This window comes from Vulpes lagopus, chromosome 16, assembly GCF_018345385.1.
Source record: "Vulpes lagopus strain Blue_001 chromosome 16, ASM1834538v1, whole genome shotgun sequence".
Classification (NCBI taxonomy): domain Eukaryota; kingdom Metazoa; phylum Chordata; class Mammalia; order Carnivora; family Canidae; genus Vulpes; species Vulpes lagopus.
The window spans coordinates 27,660,841-27,685,635 of record NC_054839.1 but is presented as its reverse complement, the minus strand read 5'-3'; the positions used below and the strand labels follow the sequence as shown (position 1 = coordinate 27,685,635).

Here is a 24,795-nt window from a genome sequence, read left to right as displayed (position 1 = left end):
AATGGGGGAGATGCTGGAGTTTGAGCTCAATCACTAGGGGACAGTGATTTAATCAAGCATACCTTTGTATAGGATTTGGAGAGCTTCTGGGATGGTAAATGTGTGGAGATTTGGGAAGACTGGTGCTCAGAAAGGGTATGGAAGCTCTCTGCCCTTTCCCCATACCTTGCCCTATGTATTTCTTCAACTGGCTGTTGATTTGTAAGTATTCTTTAATATCCTTTGTAAATCAGTAATCTAGTGAGTAAATAAGTTTCCTAAGTTCTGTGAACTGCTCTAGCAAATTAATTTTTGCTATAACCCAAGAAGGGGGTCATGGGAACCTCCAATCTGTAAGTGGTTGTTGGTCAGAAGCACAGGTAACAACCTAGTCTTGCAATTGGCATCTGAAGTGGGTGTGTGTGTGTGCTGGGGTGGGTGGGCAATCTCATAAGATGGTTTGTGGGATCTGATGCTATCCCAAGTAGACAGTGTCAAAAGTGAGTTTAATTGTAGGATATCCAGCTAGTGTCCAGAGCTTTGCTTTTTGTTTGGAAGGAACCTCAACTCCGTCAAATCAGAATTTTGTCATCACAACCACATCCACTACTCTTAGGTTATTCCTTGTATTTAAGAACAAAATTAGGGCAGCCCGGGTGGCTCAGCGGTTTAGCGCTGCCTTCAGCCCAGGGCCTGATCCTGGAGACCTGGGATCGAGTCCCACGTCAGGCTCCCTGCATGGAGCCTGCTTCTCCCTCTGCCTGTGTCTCTGCCTCTCTCTCTCTCTCTCTCTATATGTGTGTGTGTGTGTGTGTGTGTGTGTGTGTGTGTCATGAATAAATAAATAAAATCTTTTTAAAAAAAGAACAAAATTAGAGTAATTATATCAAACAGCTGGCAGAACACTTGTACAGTTTCCTTAATTTGTAGTATAGGAGTTTTGGGGGGAGAAAGGAGTAAGGGGCTTGAAACTCTTCTCCACCCCTACCCTTCCGTATCAGTCAAGTCATCACTAAACCAGAAGTCATGCTATGTATCCTTGGCCAAGTGGTAAATATGATGAATACTCCCAAATACTTTAAGGAGATATAATTTCTTGTCCTATTATATCTGCTTTTGTTCATTTGTATGTTATCCTTTTTTGGGGGAAGGGGCTTGGAGTGTGGTAGATTATTCTGCGTTGAGGTCGCTTTTAGGTAACCAACATGAGCAGTGGAAACTTGAGTCAGGTAGAAGGGCCCACAGTGACCCCCCCCCAGCCCCCTGGCTGAATATGAACAGGCCCATTAGATGACCCATCTCAAAATATCTAGAAGCTCCCCCCCCAAAAAAAAAAATCCAGAAGCCCCAGTTGACCTGTGGGTTACTTACACCCAGATACAGGTACCCAAAAAGGAAGATTTCATTCATCCCTATATCTCCTCACTTTCTCCCTTAACTACAGCCCCCTTCCACTGTCTCCTGGCAGACAGTCTCGCCGTCTCTCCCTTGTTATCCTGCATGCCACTCCCTTACTTCTGTCTGCTTTGTTCTGCCTTGGGTGAAATCTTCCATGGCTTGCTCTGCCAGCCTCTACCTGTCAGGTTGCCCTACATTTGGTGGCCTCCTCATCTGATCAGGATACTACCATATTCCACATTATCTTATATGTAACCAAGCAGCAGACTCAATTCCATTTGTTTTGCCAGATGTGGCATCTTTATTGGAACAGATCCACACGGCCTCTGGCAACTGTTATACAGCTATTAATCTAGTGAATGCATTCTTTTCAAAGAATGTAAAAGGATCAAAATCAATTTGCTTTTATGTGGGGTGGACATAGTGCTTTATCAATTTCTTATTCTTTAGCTTTAGTAATGCTCCTTCAGGTCATTGTTAACCTCGATCGTCTTGACGTGAAAATCATCATGCTAATACTATATACTCTGTCATGCACATACAGCTACACAGACAGAATGTTGGAACAGCCTATGATAGGCCAGGCTAACTGGTCAGGTTAGGGATGGAACCATGCAGATTGAGGCACTGTTCACCAGTATCTAGTATATGCTGTGATCAAATGGCCAATAGAGGTTACAGTATCCCTAATATCTAGAATATCCAAGTCTGGAAACAAAGTGGTAAACACAGAATTGGCCACTTTCATTCATTGCCAGTGACCTAGTTGCCAATTTTGTGCTTCTTTTCCTTGCATTATTAGGTCTTATCGTATTAGGTATTTTAATTCTTGAATTTGGAGTAAGGGGTCACATTACAAGGAACACAAGAAGCATTTCAAAGAACTAAACTATATGACTATCACCTAGACACTTTTGACTTCTTACCCTGGTGAATCAGAAGGATCCACCTTGGAAAGAAGTTTTTATACTGACAATTGACAACTTATAAGAGGAAGTTCACACTGATTATCATAAGAGGCTAGAGCTAATGATAAATAATGGGCTTAAGGAAGACCTGCCTAAAATCTATGGAGTTTACTGTAAGAAGACCTGGTTTTCAAACCCAGTAATAACTGCAAATGGGCATTTGCAGGAAATGGAATATAAGAAAGATAAGACAATTAAGGGTCTGGTTTGCTCCCACCAGGCAAATAATTCAGACAAACTGAAGTACTGAACAAGGAAAAAAGGGATCTAGGATGGATGATTGAGGAAGAAAATGATGGAGAGCAAATTATGGACTTGGGACTGGCTACAATAGTGGGAACCATAGCTCATTGATAGAGACTAGGACAAATGGATTTGTATTTTGCTTCTCAGGAAGGTAGTGAAAATATGTGGTTTTCATCAAAAAAGATCTATATTATAGAGTGGGCACTGAGTACTGGGAGGTGTGAAGTTGATTTCTGTTGTCAGGATAGACTATATGAGCAACTTTTATGTACTACCACAGGTCCTCTTGAAACTGGAACACTTGGCAAATTGTGTCATCCTAGCTGCCATGGAGAATAACATCATGTGTGCACAACCATCAGCACCATGTCTCTCACCCCTGCTGCACACCCGTATGTTGCAATGTTAGGTATCTTTCTTTGGCACAGTCAGTAAGATACCATAGAACTTACATTGTGCTCATGCATTTGCAACCAGAATTGCAAGGAAGTTATCTCATATAGAAAAATATTTGATCAATGTAACACTAAAGTCACAAGATAAATTATTTCTCTTTTCCTCCACCAGGAAAGAATGTCCAGAAATTAATATAGCTTCCCAGATAAAATTTCTGAGATGTTTAGTTATAAGTTACACACATTAAAAAGTAGTAGCCAGCTCAATATGTGCCTCTAAAATTGTTTCCCTTCTTTCTCAGTTTTACTACTTCTTTCAATCAGTACTGCATCCTTGGGTTCTGTATCTCCTTATAAAGTATTAACTTATTTTCCTCAGACTATTTTCTAGGGCACCTATTCTTCTGTTTTTTTAAAGATTTTATTTAGTTATTCATGAGACACACACACACACACACACACACACACAGAGAGAGAGAGAGAGAGAGAGAGGCAGAGACACAGGCAGAGGGAGAAGTAGGCTCTATGCAGGGAGCCCAATGTGGGACTCGATCTCGGGACTCCAGGATCACACCCTGGGCCGAAGGCAGGCACTAAACCGCTGAGCCACTCGGGGATCCCTGGGGCTCCTATTCTAGGGCACCTATTTTAAGACAAACATGTGCATCAGTAGATCAGTTCTCTTTTTGAGTAAATAGATTCATATACGTTTTTCAGATTTTGTAGATCCTTCTCTGTGCCTCCATTTGCCCTTTTAAAGAAGATCAGAGTGCGTTGAACTCTATCTTGTTCGCTGTAATTTTATTTATTCTTAGAGGCCTTAAATGATTCCTTTTCTGATCTCTTGTATTATTCTTTCAAAATATTTTTCAGAATCTATTTTAAACATTTTATAAATTGTGTTGATATCCTATTTTTCTATCTATATTTGGAGTTTATTAAACCTAAGGAGTATACCTATTTCTTCTTTCTGGTACTCATCAGACCTATTAAGAGTCTGATAAAAGTGTAGTGTGAATGTCTATTTTGATGCTAATTTGTTTTCTTCTATGTAATTTTTCCTCCCCTTTCTACTCCATTCCAATATGGTAGCAAGTTCTTGGATACTCTGGTACTTCAGAGAATATTAATTAATATTTAACAAGTTTTCAAGCTTTTATATTATCTCCTTTTCTGTCCTTTTCCTCTTTAATTCTTATTTTGTGGGACATTATTTACAAAATAAGAGAATTTTTTGTTTCATTTTTCCTTAAAAGGTATTTTAGAGTAGCAAGAAAGATAATAGATTTCTATCTTACCCCCACTTTTTTTTTTAAAGATTATTGAGACCAGATAGGCTTGTGATATCATTGACACATGCCCTGTTTTATATGCAAATCCCAAGGAGGTAACAAGGCCTCAGAGGGAATGGTGCATAATGCATCTTGTTAGACTGGACATTAAGCTTCAGGGGTAATAGGATCAGTCTAAAATTTTATGCATAATTGTTCCACTGAAGCTGTACTTTCCAAATTATTGCACAGGCCCCAGGGAGGACAACGGAGTTCTAATAGTAACACTAGGTTTTCCAACAAGTATGCAAGATTATAGTTCAAAGTGAAGATTATTAGATTAAATGAAGAATTAGAATTTGACATTTATTTTTTCCCCCAGCATAGAGAGTAAGAGTCATGCCCATAAGACTCAAAAGAGGCAATGAATTGATTGGTCATACATCTCAGGTATCATCATGAGCAGTCATTCTCCCTTTGTCTCCTTCTATTGGGCTATTCTTTTTAGCAGCTTCAACTAAGTTATTTGTTTGCTGTAAGGCTCTGAATAATGTGGAATCTTTTCAGAATGCCTCTTTTAAGTACCTAGTACTTCTTTCTCCCTTCAAATGTGCATTTATGTTTATCCTTTAATTTTCTATTACCTTTTTATCTAAAGGGGTCATATAAGTCTTGCTCCAGTTCTACATCAAACGTTGATTAGTAAGACCACATTCAATCCTCCATATCTTCTGATACTAGCACCTTAAAAATCAATCAAAAGCCATAATGTGTTTTTTCCCACATTTATAATTTCTCTTTATCAGTTATTTAATTCGATAAGTCTCTTATTTTCACACGAGTATAGCAATTTCTTACAGCACAGGAAGCCATATGGCTAATGTGGACACCGGGAGTACATCCTACCTACCAGCATTTGCAACATTTCTTTCAAAATAACACATGAAACTATTTTTAGTTAGCATATCTTATTTTAATAAATTGTTTGGAAGTAGGCAGATTTTTAAAAGGCAGAATATATAATTATCTCTGGAATTTATACAAGTATTTAATATTTGAAGTCTGAAATTATAGGAAACAGAAAACAAGTGCCTTTTTTCTGAGACTGAAAATTTGAAGTCTATACAATTTTATGTTTGTATAATGTATATGGGAACAATATAATGCCAAAGAGTTCTATTTCTTAGTAATTTTAATTCTTATCAAAATTATAAAGAATTAGTTTGAGATCTCTTATGGGTTTGGTTAATCTGAATCCAACCATGTTGAATATATTTTTAAGTTGTAAACTTAGGCTGTGAGAATAACTGCAAGTATCTGGAGGTGTGCAATTTTTTAGATGTCATCATTGGGAAAAATTAAAACTAGCATTGTGTAAACAACTTCTATTAGTTATCTATTTTTGCATAATATATTACCCTAAAACTTAGAAGCATAAAGCAATGGCTATTTGTTATATCACAGTTTCTGTGTATCGGGATCTGGGCAAAGTTTAGCAAAGTATCTCTGGCTCAAAATCTCATGTATTTGTGCTCAAACCAACAACCAGGGTGATAGTCTGAGCTGAAGGCTGGACTGGAAGAGTATCTAATTCCAGGGCTCATTCACATAGCTATTCACAGTATTTACTCCTCGTGAGCTGTTAGAGTGAGGACTCCTGTCCTCATTGGCTATAGGACAAAGGCTTCTTCAGGTCCTTGTCATATGGGCCTATCTATAGGGCAAAATATGGCAGCTGGCTTACCTTAGGAAAAGTGTGTGTGTGTGTGTGAAAGAGACAATGGGAACTAAGATGTACTGTATAGTCCTTGTGTAACTTAATCTTATTAGGGACATCACAAACTTTTGGTATCTTCCAATTATTAAAAGTATTAATAAATCCAACACATACTCAAGGGAAAAGGATTACACAAAGCTGGTTAAATACAATGAGGCAGAGTTCATTGGAAGTCATCTTAGAGATGCCCACCACACAGCTGTTAAAATGGTCTTTTGCTCAACTGTTGTAGATATAATGCAAAACTACAAATAATAATAATAATAATAATAATCATTAAAAAAAATCATCATCATCATCATCATCATCATCATCATCTTACAGCAGGAAAGACACATGGATTCCTTTATGATGTCCCTGTTTAACATTCAAAAAACTCATTTACTCAACCACAGATTCTTGACATCTTGTGGGAGTTTGGGGATTAGGAGAATACTAGAGATGGAAATATAAATGTTAGAAATTTATAAAAATTCTGAAATAAAAAGTGCAAGTTGTGAAAAGTAGGTCATAGTTCTATTTTATTTGACCATTTTTATTCAAAGACATTAAATGAATACCTACAATTGCCATATTCATGGATGTGGAATTCTATAATCTGTGATGTACAGACTCTGTAGCAAAAGAAAACATTTACCTCTATTATTCTTTTTACCTTTAGAAAAATGTTTATCCTCTGCTAATTAATAAGTTAAATATAGCTACTTGAGGCTATAAAGGATTTTGGGAGCATTTTTAGTTTAACAAATTGCATCACAAATTTCACATGAGGTTTTGCCAAATTTTGTTGAGTAATCTATTAAAGGAATGCTCAATGGAGTTCATTAGTATGGGCTTCCAATATTTAAATTTCTTCATATAAAACAATTGTTACAAACTTGTTTTTTCATATGATAGGATTGAGTCATATTTAGATTTAAAAATTTTTTTTCTCATCTTCCTGTAGCTACACAGTTATTTATTCTGTGGATAATTTGGGACTTGAGCTTGATTGTGAATGATGATTTGAACATAAAATTGGCTGAATAAATATATTTTTTCTGAACCATGACATAGCTGCCAGCTATTTTAAACGAATGTTTATAAATTTAGAATCTTACAAACATATTTTATATTATTATTGTACTCATTGTATTATAAGAGCATATGCTGGCATGTAGGCAAGAATATTGCAGCCAAATTATCTCTGGACTGAAGTGTTTGGTGTCTGTCTAATGTTAATGGGCTCTTGCTCTGTACTCAGGATCTCCAAGTTCTAGAATTTTCTGTGCAAATGAGCCATGGTGAATACATAGCTTCAATGCTTTGGTAGTCCCTTATTTGTCTGCATTCATAGTGAAATGAGTAGTCTCTTAAAATATGCTTGGATATCTTCACTGAGGGCCAATGAACAATGTGTTCTTACATTTACTAGTGTTGATAGAATGAAATTTTAACAAATGTTGACAATATTGGATTTTTGGGAAATTTGATTCTAATGTTTTTGCCACAAAGAATTTATTTTCTTTAGTTAAGTACTATAAAATTTATTTATAGTTGGATTTAACACATTAAAATCTATAAAAGAAGATAATATGATATTTTAATATGAAATAAACTGTAATATGTTTGTTGACAGGAAACATTTTTAAATAATTTTTTTTAAAGATTTTATTTATTTATTCATGAGAGACACACACACAAAGGCACAGACACAGGCAGAGGGCGAAGCAGGCTCAACACAGGGAACTCGATGTGGGACTCCATCTCGGGACTCCAGGATCATGCCTTGGGCCTGGGCCCAAGGCAGGCGCCAAACTACTGAACCAGCCAGGGGTGCCTCAATAATGTTTACATTGCTTAATCAAGGAAATATTTTTATCACATGCTGCCACCATTTGGTTTATGGAGAAAGAAGCCTTGAGGATTGAGCTGTTGTTCTCAGGTTAACTTAAAGTTATGATGTAAACACTTATTTATTTGTTTCTCACACTCATTGTCCAACCATTCATCATTTCTCCCCCAATTCACCTTCAAGCCCATTTATGTTCAAAATTTCACATGTCACCTGGTTTTAAATTTGTCATCTTTCAGTGAACTCATAATATATCGCATGAAAGAAGAAATATGACTTATTGTTTGTAAAATTTCAAAAACAGCAGAAAAATAAAATAAATTCAAATATAAACAAATTACTGATAATGTTCTCTGAAATAAAAACTTTTCAATAATAACCAAAACTGTTGTGCACGTCATATGCACTGTTTTATTCACCACCCCTAGCACTATTCATGGCAGCTAGAAGTCACCTGGTATAGATTTTGGATTTAAATTGCTGGGAATGGGATGCCTGGGTGGCTCAGTGGTTGAGCATCTGCCTTCAGTTCAGGGCCTGATCCTGGGATCAAGGGTCGAGTCCCGCATTAGGCTTTTGCATGGACCTGCTTCTCCCTCTACCTGTGTCTCTGCCTCTCTCTCTCTCTCTCTCTGTGTGTGTGTGTGTCTCTCATGAATAAATAAATAAAATCTTTAAAAAAATAAAAATAAATAAATTGTTGGGAATATACACCTCACTCAAAGTACTGCACAGACCCTTTGGAGAAGCTAAGGTTACTATTGTGAATATAAACATATGAGACCAGACTTTGGAGTGCTCTGGTAGTTTATTTTCAACATTCCTTAAGGATGTGATGGCTGCCCACCTTCTTCACTGCAACTAACACAAAACTTTATTTTCCTCCTTCCCATTCCTCGGTAATCATAAGAAATATTCTCTGGTCTCCTGTTAGGATAAAGGGCCAAATCATCTCAGTGTTTACTTTTTAATGGGTGTTACATGCCAGAATATTTGCATTGCAAAATATTAAATGATATTAAGAAAATATCTTTACGGGGATGCCTGGGTGGCTCAGTTGGTTAAGCCTCTGCCTTTGGCTCAGATCATTATCCCAGGGTCTTGAGATCAAGCCCAGAATTCGGCTCCCTGCTCACTGGGGAGCCTGCTTCTTCCTCTCCCTTTGCTGCTCCTCCTACTTTTGTATACACACTGTCTCTCTTTCAAATAAATAAATAAAAATAAAATCTTTATTAAAAAGAAAAGAAAGTGTATTTACAAAAAAGAACTTTGTCCCCTAATAATAGATATTCAAAACAATGATATTTGGCTTGGGAGAAGTGCCACTCAAATTATATTACAAACCATTACCTTAATAGTGACTACTACTATATTCCTTACTTCTAAAATGCCTAGGGCAGCCCGGGTGGCTCAGTGGTTTAGCGCCTGCCTTCAGCTCAGGGCGTGATCCTGGAGTCCCGGGATCGAGTCCCACATCGGGCTCCCTGCATGGAGCCTGCTTTCCCTCTGCCTGTGTCTCTGCCTCTCTCTCTATGTCTCTCATGGATAAATAAAAATCTTTAAAAAAATAAAATGCCTATGTTACATGCACATAAGGAGAATGAGGCAATTTAACAAAACAGACTAGGGTTTGAAGTAGCTTTTACTTTTAAATTTTAATTATTTAATTATTCTTAGTTTTTTAGAGAGAAGAGGTAGGTGAGGAGGGACAGAGGGCAAGGGAGAGACAGAATCCCAAGCATGGAGCCCAACACAGGGATCGAACTCACAACCCTGAAATCATGACCTGAACCAAAATCAAGACAGATGCTTAACCAACAGAGCCACCCAGGCACCCCTGAAGTAGCTTTTAAAGCATTGCTAAAAACCAATCTGCACTCTGACAATTCAAAATCCAAGTTTTGCATTATAATTCAGTTTAATCCATTATTAGTAAGAACCTGGTTTCTGAGTTTAGATCCTGCCCTGGGGTTTGGGCAGGATCCAAACTCAGATCCAAGCTATTCCCAAAGCTTGGGCAGTCTAACCTTTGCTTCCTTCCATTGCTGCTAGCTAAACTCCACTTCTGTTTCTTTTCCCCCAGAGAGAAACATAGATTCCCTCACTAAAACTATCTTAGCTTTCCTAAGAGCAAGAGTCTACTTCTGGTTTATACTTGTAGAGGCTTTTTTTAAAAAAAAAATGATTTTATTTATTTATCTGAGAGGAAAAATAGGTCCCCCACTGAGCAGAGAGCCAGATGTGGAGCTCTATCCCAGAACCCCAAGATCAGGACCTGAGCTGAAGGCAGACAATCAACTAGGCCACCTAGGCACCCCTGGTTTCTACTTTTGAATGATATTCAAGTGATATCCGTTTGTCTACCAGTTATTCCTTAAGATTCCTCTTGAAACGGTGTGGCTGGGGAGACATGTGCTATAGGATTACTATATTTTACTGCTGGGAAAGGTCATCGTAGTCTTCTCCCCAAAGTATCATTAGAAAGAGATGTCAGTTATTCATGCAGAAGCTGTGGATATCTGAGTCAGTCCTCTCTGGATCACATAATGATGCCCATGAACTATACATTATCCCACAAACTTTCTCCTTAAAACCTGTGGTCATCAACAAATACTTTCCTGGCTTTGGATCTGCATATTAAAATCAATTTGATGTCATGTGCTATGCGTGTCTATTTTTCAAAATAGACAACCCACCTAGGGCCTTAGCGTATGATATTTTACAAAATCATGTGAAAACTCTGTATGATAAGATACACATATATTTATTCTATGATATTTTAATGTTTTAAATATTTATATTTAATTATTTTCTGTAATGGAAAAGTAATGATAAATCCCAACAAGGAAGGGAAAAGAGTAGAGTAAGGTAAAGTCAGACATTTTGGAGTTAGACAGAATTTGCTAAAATACAGTTCACTTTGGGCCAGTTATTTAAACCACCTGAGTTTTATAAATCAGCATAATAATTTCTTATTTATAGAGTTATTAAGCTAATGCATGTAAAAATAAACACAATAGAAGAGTCTCTTTAGGGATCAATATGTTTATCTGTTTTTACTTTCACTTTCCCTAGATTATTTCCATGATAATTTCACTGGTTAGGCTGATTGACCCTGGGTGGGTAGGGTGTACTGTTTTAATCATTAGTAAACACATTTCAGAAGACAGCATTCAAAAGGGATGGTCAGTTAGCCAGATACTTTATACTTTAGTGCTTATTTTCTTGGAGAAGATTTATTTTCCTCTCTCTCTCTCCCACTGGATTAAATAGAAAACCACCAAAATTGTTTTCATTTTTGGTTTCCTCTTTTATGTCTTAAGAAATAACTTCCTATTCTACCTCACATCAAACACTGACATTTGGGATGCCGAAACCATTACTTGTCACTCTTTTAGCTCTCCCCACACGTTGTGAAACAGTTCAGATCCATTTATTTGTAACAGATGCTTCCTATATCCTTCCCCTGAGTCTCACCCCTCCTGGCTTCTATATGATCTCTTCTCTGAGGAAGAAAGCAGAACTTCCAAGACATACCATGGAAAATCTTTGTACATCTGTTCCTCCCTGTTTTCTTACTTGGTAAATAATCTTTGGAAGATCTATACTATAGCTTACAAAAAGTGTGATATTCTTGTAGGCAGGCCTTATTTTAGTTATTGACAACGTCACATGTAAAGGAAAAATAATTTAAAAATGTAAATTTGAATTGCCAGATCATATTTTTTCAAACATGGAAAGTATCTCCTGGTGACCTGAAAAATCTATCCTCGTATAGATGATACTTCACTAAATCTTGCATGTAAGAAACTTATTCTTATAATTTTACTTCAGAAACAGAATTACCACAATTAAAATATCTGAGATCATTTGTGGTTAACATTTCTGAGAGTTAGAGTGAACATCCTTTTATTACAAACAAAACAATCACAAAATCTTAGCTATTAGTTTTAGTGGAAGACCAATCTAATTCCATCCCTTTTCACGTATGACTTCTGGCACTTTGTCTTTATAAAAATTTAAGGAATAACAATATTCATCAGTATTACTGATCATGAAGCAAAAACAAAATTTAAGAAAGAGACAACAAAACATTCATAGTTGAAGATTTGAATACATCATAATCAGTTTACACAACTGAAAAGATTATTAGTTAGCAAGAATATGGTAGACTAGAATTCCATCAGTCTGACCTAACTGAAGTTACAGCAACCTTTTGCCGAACAATAACACAATACATAGGATTTTAAACAGTTCATCTACATTCAAACACTCTGTAATGTGTTTAAAATAACTAAAATCATTTAAAATGTTTTAAAAATGAAAGGAATTTAGAAATAAGAAACAAATAAATATAGGAAATCCATTAATGTGGGGAATAAACATGCATGTTGACCAAATAAGAAATTACAAGAAAAATTAGAACATATTTTGAGCTAAATAAAAGAAAAGCAAACATACCCAAATTTATGGAATGCAGCTGAGGAAGCACTTACCTGAAATTTATATCTTCAAACATATACACACATATATATATACACATTAAATAAAAGACTGGTCTGAAGTGAATTATGTAAATCTCCAGCTTAATAAACCAGGAAAAGAAGAGAAATCCAAACGCGAATTGAGCAGAAGCAGGGAAATAATAAATATTAGAGTAGAAATCATGAATGTAGAAAAAAGAAAAACAACGGAGGAAATCACAAAACCAAAATATAAAGCTATATTCACAAACTTTTACATAGTCTGCCTAAAAATAAAAAAGAAGACACAAACTACAAAAATAAAGCCTGAAAGAAGATATCACTATTGATAGTACAGAAAGTAAAAGGATCATAGTGACTTCCCTTGAAAAACTTTATGGCAATGAATTATACAATTTATATAAAATGGAAAAAAAAACAAATTATATAAAATGGGAAAATGCTTCTAAGATAAAATTTACCAAAGCTTCATCAAGAAAAATATGAAATGTTTATATACCTACAACCATTAAGGAAATATAATTAATAAATAAGAAACTTCTCCTAAAAGAAATCCCAGACTCAAAGAGCCATACCGATTAATACACTGACCATTTAAAGGAAACAAAACAGTTTTTCACAAACCCTGCCAGAACAGAGATGAGCAAATACTTCCCAACTCACTCTGTGAAGCCAGTATTACCCTTGTACCTAAATCAGTCAGATATCTGATATATATCTATATAGATAGATAATATATAATACCTACCAGATATTAACAATATAAATACAATAAAACATATTTTAAAAGACTACATCCATGGCCAGTTGAATTTACTGCAGCAATAAAATATTTCTGTAATATTTGAAAATCAGTCAGTATTAAGTCCAGTACTGGAGTAAGCTCAGTGCAGAGTCTAGCATGCTGATTTTAAAAAAGTAGCCAATGTTTCATGACCCTGGAGCAATCTCAGTTTATGCCCAAGTGCTCTGCCTAACTCATCCCAACCCAGGCACTAATTATTATTTTGTACCTAATTAATAGAATAAAAAACAAACTCATATGATCATCTTGATAGATGTGAGACAAGGACTGGAGAAAATCCAACACCATGTTTAAACAAAACAAAAAACAAAACAAAACAAAACAAACAAACAAAAAAACTGTCAGTAATCTAAGAATAGAAGGAAACTTTCTCAACAATTCTACCCAAAAAAGAGCATCTATTAAAAAGACCCACTGCTAAAACCATACAGAAACATTGTACTAGAATTGTAATTCAGTTTATCCAGGCTACAGATCACAAGCTTTCAATATATAAAAAACAATCATATTTTTTGTATTATCAACAATCATAAATTAAAATTCAAAATAATATCATTTCAAAAAGCACTGCAAATATTAGATGTTCGAGGTGAGTCTGACAGAAAGATAACCTAGAACCTGTACACTAAAACTAGGAAACATTTTGAGATAATTTAAACGATTAACATTAAGATATCAGTTTTCCTCAAAATGACCTAAAGATTCAATGCATTAGAAACAAAAGCATAGTGTTTGTTGTTAACAGGCTGACTGAAAAATTCATACAGAAATGCAAAAGAACTACAGTGGACAAAATAACTTTATAAAAGCACAAAGTCGGATGACCAGCAGTATCTGATTTCTATTTTAATCCCCTAGCTTGGAATATCAACTGTATTTCATTATATAATTGTTTTAGTGATTGCCCTAGAATTTTCTTTTTAAAACTATTTTTTTTTAAAGATTTTACTGGACAGACTGGGTGGCTCAGTGGTTTAGTGCCGCCTTCAGCCCAACGCCTGATCCTGGAGACTCGGATTGAGTCCCACATCAAGCTCCCTGTGTGGAGCCTGCTTCTCCCTCTGTCTGTGCCTGTGCCTGTGCCTCTGTGTGTGTGTGTGTGTGTGTGTGTTTCTCATGAATAAATGAAGAAAATCTTAAAAAAAAAAAGATTTTACTTGAGAGAGAGAGAAAGAACAAATAGTGGGAAGAAGCAGAGGAAGAGAGACAGAGAGAGAGAAAGGGAGAGAGAGAAAGGGAGAGAAGCAGACTCCCTGCTGAGCAGGAAGCTCAATATGGGGCTTGATCCAAGGAACCCCAGATCATGACCTAAGTTAAAGGCAGACACTTAACCAACTGGGCCCCCCTCAGGTGCCCCTAGTATTTTCAACATATATTTACAACTAATCAATGTCCACTTTCAAAAACACTATAGTATTTCATGAGTAATGCAAAACCTTATAATATGGTCAATTCTTCCTTCCCAGTCTTTGGAAGATTGCCATCATTAATTTAATTATAGGCTATAATCACCTAGTACATTTTTATCATTACTTGAAAATTTATCTATCACATTAAAAATAGGAAAAATAAAAGGTTTATTTGCCTTAATTTACTCCTTCTGGGATCCAATCTTTCTTTTTTTGTATGGATCTGTGTTTCTGTCCCATGTACTTTTTCTTCTCCCAAAAAAATTTCTAACATTTACTGTAAGATAGGTCTGGTGATGATGAATTCCTTTAGATTTTAGTGGTCTGAAAAAGTCTTTATTTCCCCTTCTCTTTAAAAGAAATTTTGGTTTATAAAGAATTTTAAGTTGGTGGGTTTTTGGCGTTTTGGGGGTTTTTTTGTTTGTTTTTAATTCTGTATTTAAATATTTTACTACTTCACTCTCTTCTTATTTGTATGGCTTCTGAAAAAAGTCCGTTGCAATTCTTATCCATTTTACCCTATAAGAAATGGTATTTTTATAATCTGTTTTTTTTTTTTTGTATCCACTGTTTTCTGCAGTTTGAAGAGGATATATTGCCTACCTATATATTTTTTGGATAGCTATCCTGCTTAAGATCTCTGAGCTTCTTGGATCTATGGTTTGAATCTCCCATTCATTTTGGAATGTTCTCTGACATTATTATTCAAATATTTCTTCTGCATATTTTTATCTTTTTTTCTCCTTCTGAAATGCCAATTATGTATGCTACATCTTACAACTTATTCCATGGTTCTTGAATATACTCTTACTCTTTACATTCTCTTTTCCCTTTGCATTTCAGATGGGGTGTTTCTACTGACATATTTTTCAAGCTCACTGATTCTTTCCATGGTCATTTCAAGCCTACTAATGAGTCCATCAAAGACTTATTTTTTTATTTGTGCAAAAGCATTTTTGGTTTCCTGTGTTTCACTTCAGTTTTTTTTTTTTTTTTTTTTGAGTTTCCATCTCTCTGCTTCTGGTACCTGTCTGCCCTGCTCACTGTCTACTTTTTAAAATTACTGTTTTAGCATATTAAGTCATGGTAATTTTAATTTCCCTGTCTGGTAATTCCAACATCTATGTCATAGCTGAATCTGGTTTGATGCTTGTTTTGTCTTCTCAAACTGTATTTTTTTTTAGCATGCCTTATAATTTTTTGTTGCAAACTGGACATGTTAATTGATAAATAGTAAGCCAAATAAATATTATTTCAGTGTAAGATTAATGTTAATCTGGTAAGGAGTTGGGCCAGGTTCATTTGCTATGGTAATAGCTGTCAAAGCTTCATATTTCCCTCATGTCCTTTTTCTACTCTCCCCTGTTGTCTTGGGTTTTTCTAAAAACACCTCCCTAAATACAGGCTGAGCCTTGTGGCTTTTTTAGCTATAATTCAATGTTATTATGCTAGAACCCTGCTGATATAATGGTAAACTGTAGTAATGGGCAGCAATCTGTAATCTTACTATTAAATCTCAGTGTTTTAGTACAATTTTGTTCCTAGCTTGACCTTTACAAGTGTTTCATAGCTTCCCACTTTCACTCTCCTTATTTGAAATAGTTTGACTAACAAGAGCTTTAAATGATACACTGGACCAGATGGATTTCGCAGATAGTTGCAGAACTTTACATCCGAATGCAACTGAATACACATTCTTCTCAAGTGCACATGGAACTTTCTCCAGAATAGACCACATATTGGGACACAAATCAGGTCTCAAAGATGCTAAAAGATTGGGATTGTCCCCTGCATATTTTCAGACCATAATACTTTGAAACTTGAACTCAATCACAAGAGAAATATGGAAGAAACTCAAACATGTGGAGGTTAAAGAGTATCCTGCTAAAAGATGGAAGGGTCAATGAGGAAATTAGAGAAGAATTAAAAACATTCATGAAAAAAAAATAAAAACAATCATGGAAACTAATGAGAATGAAGATACAACTGTTCAAAATCTTTGGGATACAACAAAAGCAGTCCTGAAAGGGAAATACATCGCAATACAAGCATTCCTCAAAAATTGGGAAAAGAAAATCAAATACACAAGCTAACCTTGTACCTAAAGGAACTGGAGAAAGAAGAGCAAATAAAACCTACACCCAGCAGAAGAAGAGAGTTAATAAAGATTTAAGCAGAACTCCATGAAATAGAGACCAGAAGAACTGGAAAACAGATCAACAAAACCAGGAGTTGGTTCTTTGAAAGAATTAATAAGATAGATAAACCATTAGCCAGCATTATTAAAAAAAAGAGAAAAGACTCAAATTAATAAAATCATAAATGAGAAAGGATAGATCACCATCAATACCAAGGAAATACAAACGATTTTTAAAACTTATTATGAGCAGCTATAAGCCAATAAATTAGGCAATCTAGAAGAAATGGATGCATTTCTGAAAAACCACAAACTATCAAAACTGGAACAGGAACAAAGAGAAAACCTGAACAGGCCGATAACCAGGGAGGGAATTGAAACAGTCATCAAAAACTTCCCACAACACAAAAGTCTAGGGCCAGATGGCTTCCCAGGGGAATTCTATTAAACGTTTAAAGAAGAAACAATACCTATTCTACTAAAGCTGTTCCAAAAGATAGAAAGGGATGGAATACTTCCAAACTCGTTTTATGCCATCACCTTAATTCCAAAACCAGACAAAGACCCCACCAAAAAAGAGACTTATAGACCAATATTCCTGATGAACACAGATGCAAAAATTTTCAACAAGATACTAGCCAATAGGCTCCTACAGTACCTTAAGAAGATTATTCACCATGACCAAGTGGGATTTATCCCTTGGATGCAAGGCTGGTTCAACACTCGTACAGTAATCAATGTGATAGATCATATCAACAAGAGAAAAACCAAGAACCATATGATCCTCTCAATAGATGCAGAGAAAGCATTTGACAAAATACAGCATCCATTACTGATCAAAACTCTTCAGAGTGTAGGGGTAGAGGGAACATTCCTCAGCATCTTAAAAGCCATTAATGAAAAGCCCACAGAAAATGTCATTCTCAGTGGGGAAACACTGGGAGCTTTCCCCTAAGATCGGGAACAAGACAGGGATGTCCACTCCCACCACTGCTATTCAACATAGTACTACAAGTCCTACCCTCAGCAATCAGGCAACAAAAAGAAGTAAAAGGCATACAAATTGGCAAAGGAGTCAAACTCTCCCTCTTTGCAGATGACATGATACTGTACATAGAAAACCCAAGAACCTCCACCCCAAGATTGCTAAAACTCATATAGCAATTTGGCAGTGTGGCAGGATACAAAATCAATGCCCAGAAATCAGTGGCATTTCTGTACACTAACAATGAAACTGAAGAATGAGAAATTAAGGAGTCAATCCAATTTACAATTGCACCCAAAAGCAAAAGATACCTAGGAATAAACCTAACCAAAGAGGTAAAGGATCTATACCCTCAAAACTCCAGAACACTTCTGAAAGAAATTGAGGAAGACACAAAGAGATGGAAAAATATTCCATGCTCATGGATTGGAAGAATTAATATTGTGAAAATGTCAATGCTGCCCAGGGCAATTTAACCACTTAATGCAATCTATCAAAAAACTATGGACTTTCTTCAGAAAGTTGGAACAAATCACCTTAAGATTTCTGTGGAATCAGAAAAAAAAACAAATAGCCAGGGGAATGTTGAAAAAGAAAAGCAGAGTCAAGGGCATCGCAATGCCAAATTTCAAGTTGTACTAAAAGCTGTGATCATCATGCCAGTGTGCTACTGGGGCAAAAACAGACACATAGATCAATGGAACAGAATACAGAACCCAGAAATGGGCCCTCACTCTACGGTCAACTAACATTCGACAAAGCAGGAAAGACTATCCACTGGGAAAAGGACAGTCTCTTCAATAAATGGTACTGGGAAAATTGGACAGCCACATGCAGAAGAATGAAACTAGACCATTCTTTTACACCATACACAAAGATAAACTCAAAATGGATGAAAGATCTAAATGTGAGACAAGAATCCATCAAAATCCTAGAGGAGAACACAGGCAACACCCTTTTTGAACTTGGCCACAGCAACTTCTTGCAAGATACATCTATGAAGGCAAGGGAAACAAAAGCAAAAATGATCTATTGGTACTTAATCACAATAAAAAGCTTCTGCACAGCAAAAGAAAACCTCAACAAAATTAAAAGACAACTTACAGAATGGGAGAAGATATTTGCAAATGAACTATCAGAAAAAGAGCTACTATCCAAGATCTATAAAGAACTTAATAAACTCAACAGCAAAGAAACAAACAATCCAATCATGAAAGGGGCAAAAGACATGAACAGAAATTTCACCAAACAGGACATAGACATGGCCAACAAGCACTTGAGAAAATGCTCCGCATCACTTGCCATCAGGGAAATACAAATCAAAACCAAAATGAGATACCACCTCGCACCAGTGAGAATGGGGAAAATTAACAAGACAGGAAACAGCCAATGTTGGAGAGGATGTAGAGAAAGGGGAACCCTCTTGCACTATTGGTGGGAATGTGTACAGCCACTCTGGAAAACTGTGTGGAGGTTCCTCAAAGAGTTAAAAATAGAGCTACCCTACGACCCAGCAATTGTACTGCTAGGAATTTACCCCAAAGATACAGATGCAGTGAAATGCCAGGACACCTGCACCCCTATATTTATAGCAGCAAAGTCCAGAAGAGCCAAACTGTGGAAGGAGCCTTGGTGTCCATCGACAGATGAAAGGATAAAGAAGATGTGGTATATGTATACAATGGAATATTACTCAGCCATTAGAAATGACAAATATCTACCATTTGCTTCTTTGTGGATGGAAGGTAGAGTATTATGCTGAGCTGAGTGAAGTAAGTCAATCAGAGAAGGACAAACATTATATGATCTCATTCATTCGGGGAATATAAAAAAATAGTGAAAGGGATTATAGGTGAAACAGGAAAGAAAATGAATGGGAAATATTAGTGAGGGTGACAGAACATGAGAGATTCCTAACTCTGGAAAATGAACAAGGGGTAGTGGAAAGGGAGGTGGGCAGGGGGTGGGGGTGACTGGGTAACGGGCACTGAGGCAGGCACTTGATTGGATGAGCACTGGGTGTTATGCTATATGTTGGCAAATTGAACTCCAATAAAAAAGAAAATAAAAGAAACAAGTTTGGCTAAATAGGCCTGCCCTGTAAAATTGTCCTCCTTCCAAGTGGGATAAGGCTCTGATAAAGTCCTTTTCTTGGAAAAGTAGGCCTTTGTTTTGCAGAATTATCTGGATGTATTTCAGAGTGGTTACATTTCTCCTGCCCTGCCAGGATTATGAAATTTTTCTTGTCTCCTCACTATTCAAATGTAGTGGGTTCTTGAGGGTGAAACACACAAAATTATGGAGGCCCATCTACCAATGCAGCCTCCACCCGTTTGCCCATCTCATGCTAATCCACCCTTGGCCTGCAGCAAGTCACCAAAGTTACTATTTAAATTGTCCTACCAGTTTATGGTTCCAGTAGCATCTGCTCTAGGTAAGTGTATCTCTAATGTGATTCTCTTTAATTGCAATCTCTGAATTTTGGGGTGGTCAAGTGCCATGGGAATCAGAAATCTCTCATGAGCCTAAGAAAATCACTGAACTTCAATTTATTCAATTTCTTTTCTTGGTGTAAGTACAAGAGTGCTAATATCCAAGTTCTTTTCATGTTGTAGCTGAAACCCAAAGTCACAGATGGAGTTTTTATTCAAAAATAAATCAGTGTTCAATTTTTCAACTTAAAAAAATCTTAATATGGAACTATTCACAAATCTGCATGTCATCTTTGTTCAGGGGTCATGCTTCTCTTCTCTGTGTGGTTACAATTTTAGTATATGGACTGCTATAGTGAGTGCTTGTTTTTTATTTTATACAATGCTGTTTGGGTGAGCTGAGTTTAATAGTCCACTTATAGTTGGCTTTATTTGATAAAGAGATGAGGGGTCAGAAAAGAGTTTTATTATATTGTCAAAAGTAGAGAAAAGAAGAAGGAAAGCTCATCAGTTGAACGATTGGCAGAGACAGACAGAGCAGCTGATGGACTTATTTCTCTAAGGAGAAACACTGAGGATGAAATTGGAGATGCTCAGATTCAAAGCCAATGATGTGTAAAAAAGAGAAAATGAGAGGGTCATTTTTCCAGTTCTTTTAGTCCTGCAGAGTTATTCTAGCATTTGAGAGAGATTTGGGACCATCAATGATTGCACCTTCTGCATTGATTCCATTTTTACCATAAGCATCAGAAATAATGATGGAAGCAAAGCACATTTTGGTAACATCTTTATCGGAATTCATCAATAATACAGTCAGTAAAGGGGAGGAGAAAATGGCTATGGCAAAGTGATGATTATTGCCCGATTTGGGGGTTTTTAGTACACTTGTAACATTGACTGGAGATTAACATAAATAGATGACTCAGCATGGGGCTGATTTCCTATAACAGTAAATGAGATGAGAGACAATAAAATTTGTGCTGTTAACTATTACTCTGACTTTAAAATACTTACAGGCTGGCATGACTTGGAAAAATTTAAATTTTCAACTTAACTTCTAAATAGAATCTAGTTCTACTTTGATATGTAAATGTTAAATCACAAGTCAAAAGAAAATGAAGGACATTAAATTATTCTTAAATTAAGCATCTGCATATGATACTGTTCTTAATTTCTTTGTCTGAATTTTCCAATATATACTCAAAAGTTCAAACTAAATGAAACTTTTAATTATAGAAAATAGCTACATGTATTTAAAAAAATAATCAGAATATAACTTTTAATGACATGTTGATTTTATATTTGAGTTAAATGACATTTGTATTCCACAATTTCTCATCTTAAGAAAGGAAGCAAATTAAGAATGAATGTGGATACATAATTGTGATTGCCATTTTAGTAGGACAATTAGGGAAATGCCAGGAACTTTTTATCCTGTGTAGTATTAATGCAATATGCTAATTAAATAATACCCTGAGAACTCTAATAATAGACAACTTTGTCCTTTAGAAGCTACAGATGGGTGGCTGAATATTGGTATAAATCAGAATGACAAAGTTAAGTAAAAGATATGAAGACACATTATTTTCATAAAATGAGGTGTCTAAGCACATTTTAAATATTATTTTTCATATATTTTGTCCTTCTTTCCATTCTAGATCATATATTTGCCCTTTGCTTTCATGAAATGTTTTATGAGATATACAAGAATGTTTCAAATGCTTTGCTACTAGATGATTAAGGGTACAATCCATTGAATTTTGTTTCTTAGAGAAAATACTCATTTTTTCATTGCTTGATTCTGAATTTTTATTGCAGAATTAAATACCAAATTTATTAAATTTTCCGCTGCCAATTTGAAGAAAATAAAGAGAATAGTGACTTATGTATATTATATAGTCATTTTCAAAAAGAATATTGCCTATATTGAGTAAGAGCAATGAGAAAGCTTAATATCCTTCTGTTTCTTTACACAAGATTTACTGTTCACTAAACAGAGTAATTACCACAGCAATTGTTACAACACAAATACACTCAATACACATTAATGAAGCACATAAGAAGGCAAAGGTATTGCTATTTATCTTTATTAAGCTTTTCAATTTAAAAATATTCAATTCACATAATTTAGAGAAAATATGCAATTAGTGAACTTTTGTTTACCTTTGACAATCTAATTAACAGTGAAAGTATGTAGGAAGATAAAAGTCACTGAAGTTTATGTTAGGTACCTGCTTACACTTCAAATAAAATTATTAATTTATTGAGGCTTGGAGAGAAGTGCACTGAGTTTTAGGAGATTTGAACTTTAACCTCAATTGTACAACCATTTTTAGGTCTTCACACTCCTTTTACTGCAAAATGATTAATAATGTAAAATTACTCATTGATGGGAACTAACAATATGATGAGTGGCCTCTTTAAAATAGCTCTTAGAAAGAAATATTAATGGTTCCAATGCTTCATTGGAATTTTTTTTTCAATTCTTTACGTGGGTTGAGAGGTTTTGAAGACCTACAATGTATTCATTCTAAGGGGCAAAAATTGAATAACTAGATTATTATAGTTACAAAAGTTAAATGAATTTATGTGTTTTCTGTAAAACGACTTACCACCATTGAAAATTCATAAAATTCTGTCATTTGTATTTTTTCTCATTGTGCTTCAATACAGAAATATCAAACTATTGTGCAAGTACTTATAATTTTTAAAAGGTCCTATTTAAAATATTCTTAAGGTATTGAGAGTAGACAATAAGAATAATGCATGTACTATAGAGAGTTGCAATAAATCTTTTTAAATTTGTTTAATTAAAGATAAAGCCTTAGAATCCTAGCTCTTAATATAATGCATCGTATAGTCCAGGTGATTTGTAAGTAATACAATGGCTTTTGACTTTGAATTGCAATTCGGAACATTACATGTGATTTTGAAAAATGCATAGTACATAGAAATAAATTTAACTCCTTAACTTGAGGAACACTAAAGATGTATTTGTCCAGCTATCATACCTGCTCAGATATTATTACTTGTTCTTCATTTCACACTAACGATGAACAGTATTACTTATGGGAAAAAGGACAAAATATGCTCCTCACTTTGTATTTTCCTTGAAAGTTGCCATCTATGAATTCATTCATGAACTCAAATTGCTATATTTGGGATATGTTTCTCTGCTACGTACATACGAATTTCCACAGGGATGCATTCCCCCCCGCCCCAAGATAACCCTCGTTTTCTAAAAAGTTTCTTTTTCTGATGGGGTACACTGAAGATGAAAAAGAAAGTGAGCTACTTTTTTTTAATTGAGCATATATCTCACAAAGTAATCATGGAACAACATTATTTCCAAATAACACAATTGAAAGAGAAGATATATCTTAAACACCTCAGAGATTAAAAATAATTAAAATACATTTCTATTAGACCTGATATACTAGATCAGAAATCTTTCCTGACCATGTCATTTTTATTTTATTTTAGCACAGGTAGATACACTCCATAAATTCTAACCATCTTTGCAATTTGAGTTTATAATTCATAACCAGCATCATTTTATGACATAGAAATGACATCATAAATTGCTAAATGACATTTCTATATTTATAGTGCAAATGACAATTCTTAAGTGAATATATTTTACGTTCCCTTGTAAGAGTTTGAGATTAGAATTAGAACATGGATCCGGCTTGGATCCTAAATACTTTTCTTACTATTGAAATGTCTTTTATAAAAATTACTATAAAGTTGGATTTTCTTTAGTCCAGAATAATTCATTAGTCTGAAAGGTTTTTACATAATTGTAAAGCAATTAGGAAGATCTGAGGTTATATGAATGTTTCATTAATCCTAGGATCTTGTCTTGAAATCTTAATACAAACTGAATGCATAAATGAAAAAGCTAACTCAGTAGGAGAAAAGAAACTTCTCCAAATCTTAATCTGTGAACTAAAATCCAGGCATTTTTATCTTATCATTTCCCCAATATATCTTTCTATATTTTGTGGTAGTTTACATTGATTATTCAAAATATTTACTGCCCCCCCCCCCACCATACCAAAATTTTCAAAAGGAAAACTGTCTTTTGCACACATTGATTTCAGGTTTGTCACGTGGCCTGCTTTGTCCAATGAGATGTAAACTTTAAGAGCTATCATATAGTTTTACCATTGCTATTTTCCTTTTGACTTCGAAAGTCAAGGTTCCAAATGGCAGTTGCTTCTTTACCATTTAAGTTCTGGAGTGAAGAGGACAAGAAGCTTATGCTGAATAAAAAGTACATTTAGCAACAGGAACTAAACTTTTCTTGTTATAAAACCACTAAAACACAGTGTTTTTGTTTTTAATAGTTGTATAACTTAGCCTAAGCACATTGACAAAATACTTAATTTATCTGTATTTGGCAGCACTTATTTACATACTTTTGGCATAGTTTATTGATATAAAGTTAAAAGTTAATGTCCCCAATTGGAAAGCAGGATAAGATCTATATATTTTCTTAACATCATATACACATAATAATTAAAAGCTAAAATATACTTACAAGTTTGATGACAAATCTGGTTTTACTTAGCCTCCTCTTATTTTACTTTGTTGGAGTACCTTATGATAAAAAATTGACCACAAACTACATTATTCCCAATATGCCACTGAATCTCAGAGAATTAGTAGCTCT

The 24,795-nt window shown here is 35.1% G+C and overlaps 1 non-coding gene across 1 annotated transcript; it reads right to left on the bottom strand.

Moving 5' to 3' along the window:
• Window positions 1-20,376: 20,376 nt before the first annotated feature.
• Window positions 20,377-20,483, bottom strand: LOC121477213. The gene has a single exon (XR_005984142.1). It is a non-coding gene; the product is annotated as a U6 spliceosomal RNA (small nuclear RNA).
• Between the last annotated feature and the right edge of the window lie 4,312 nt (window positions 20,484-24,795).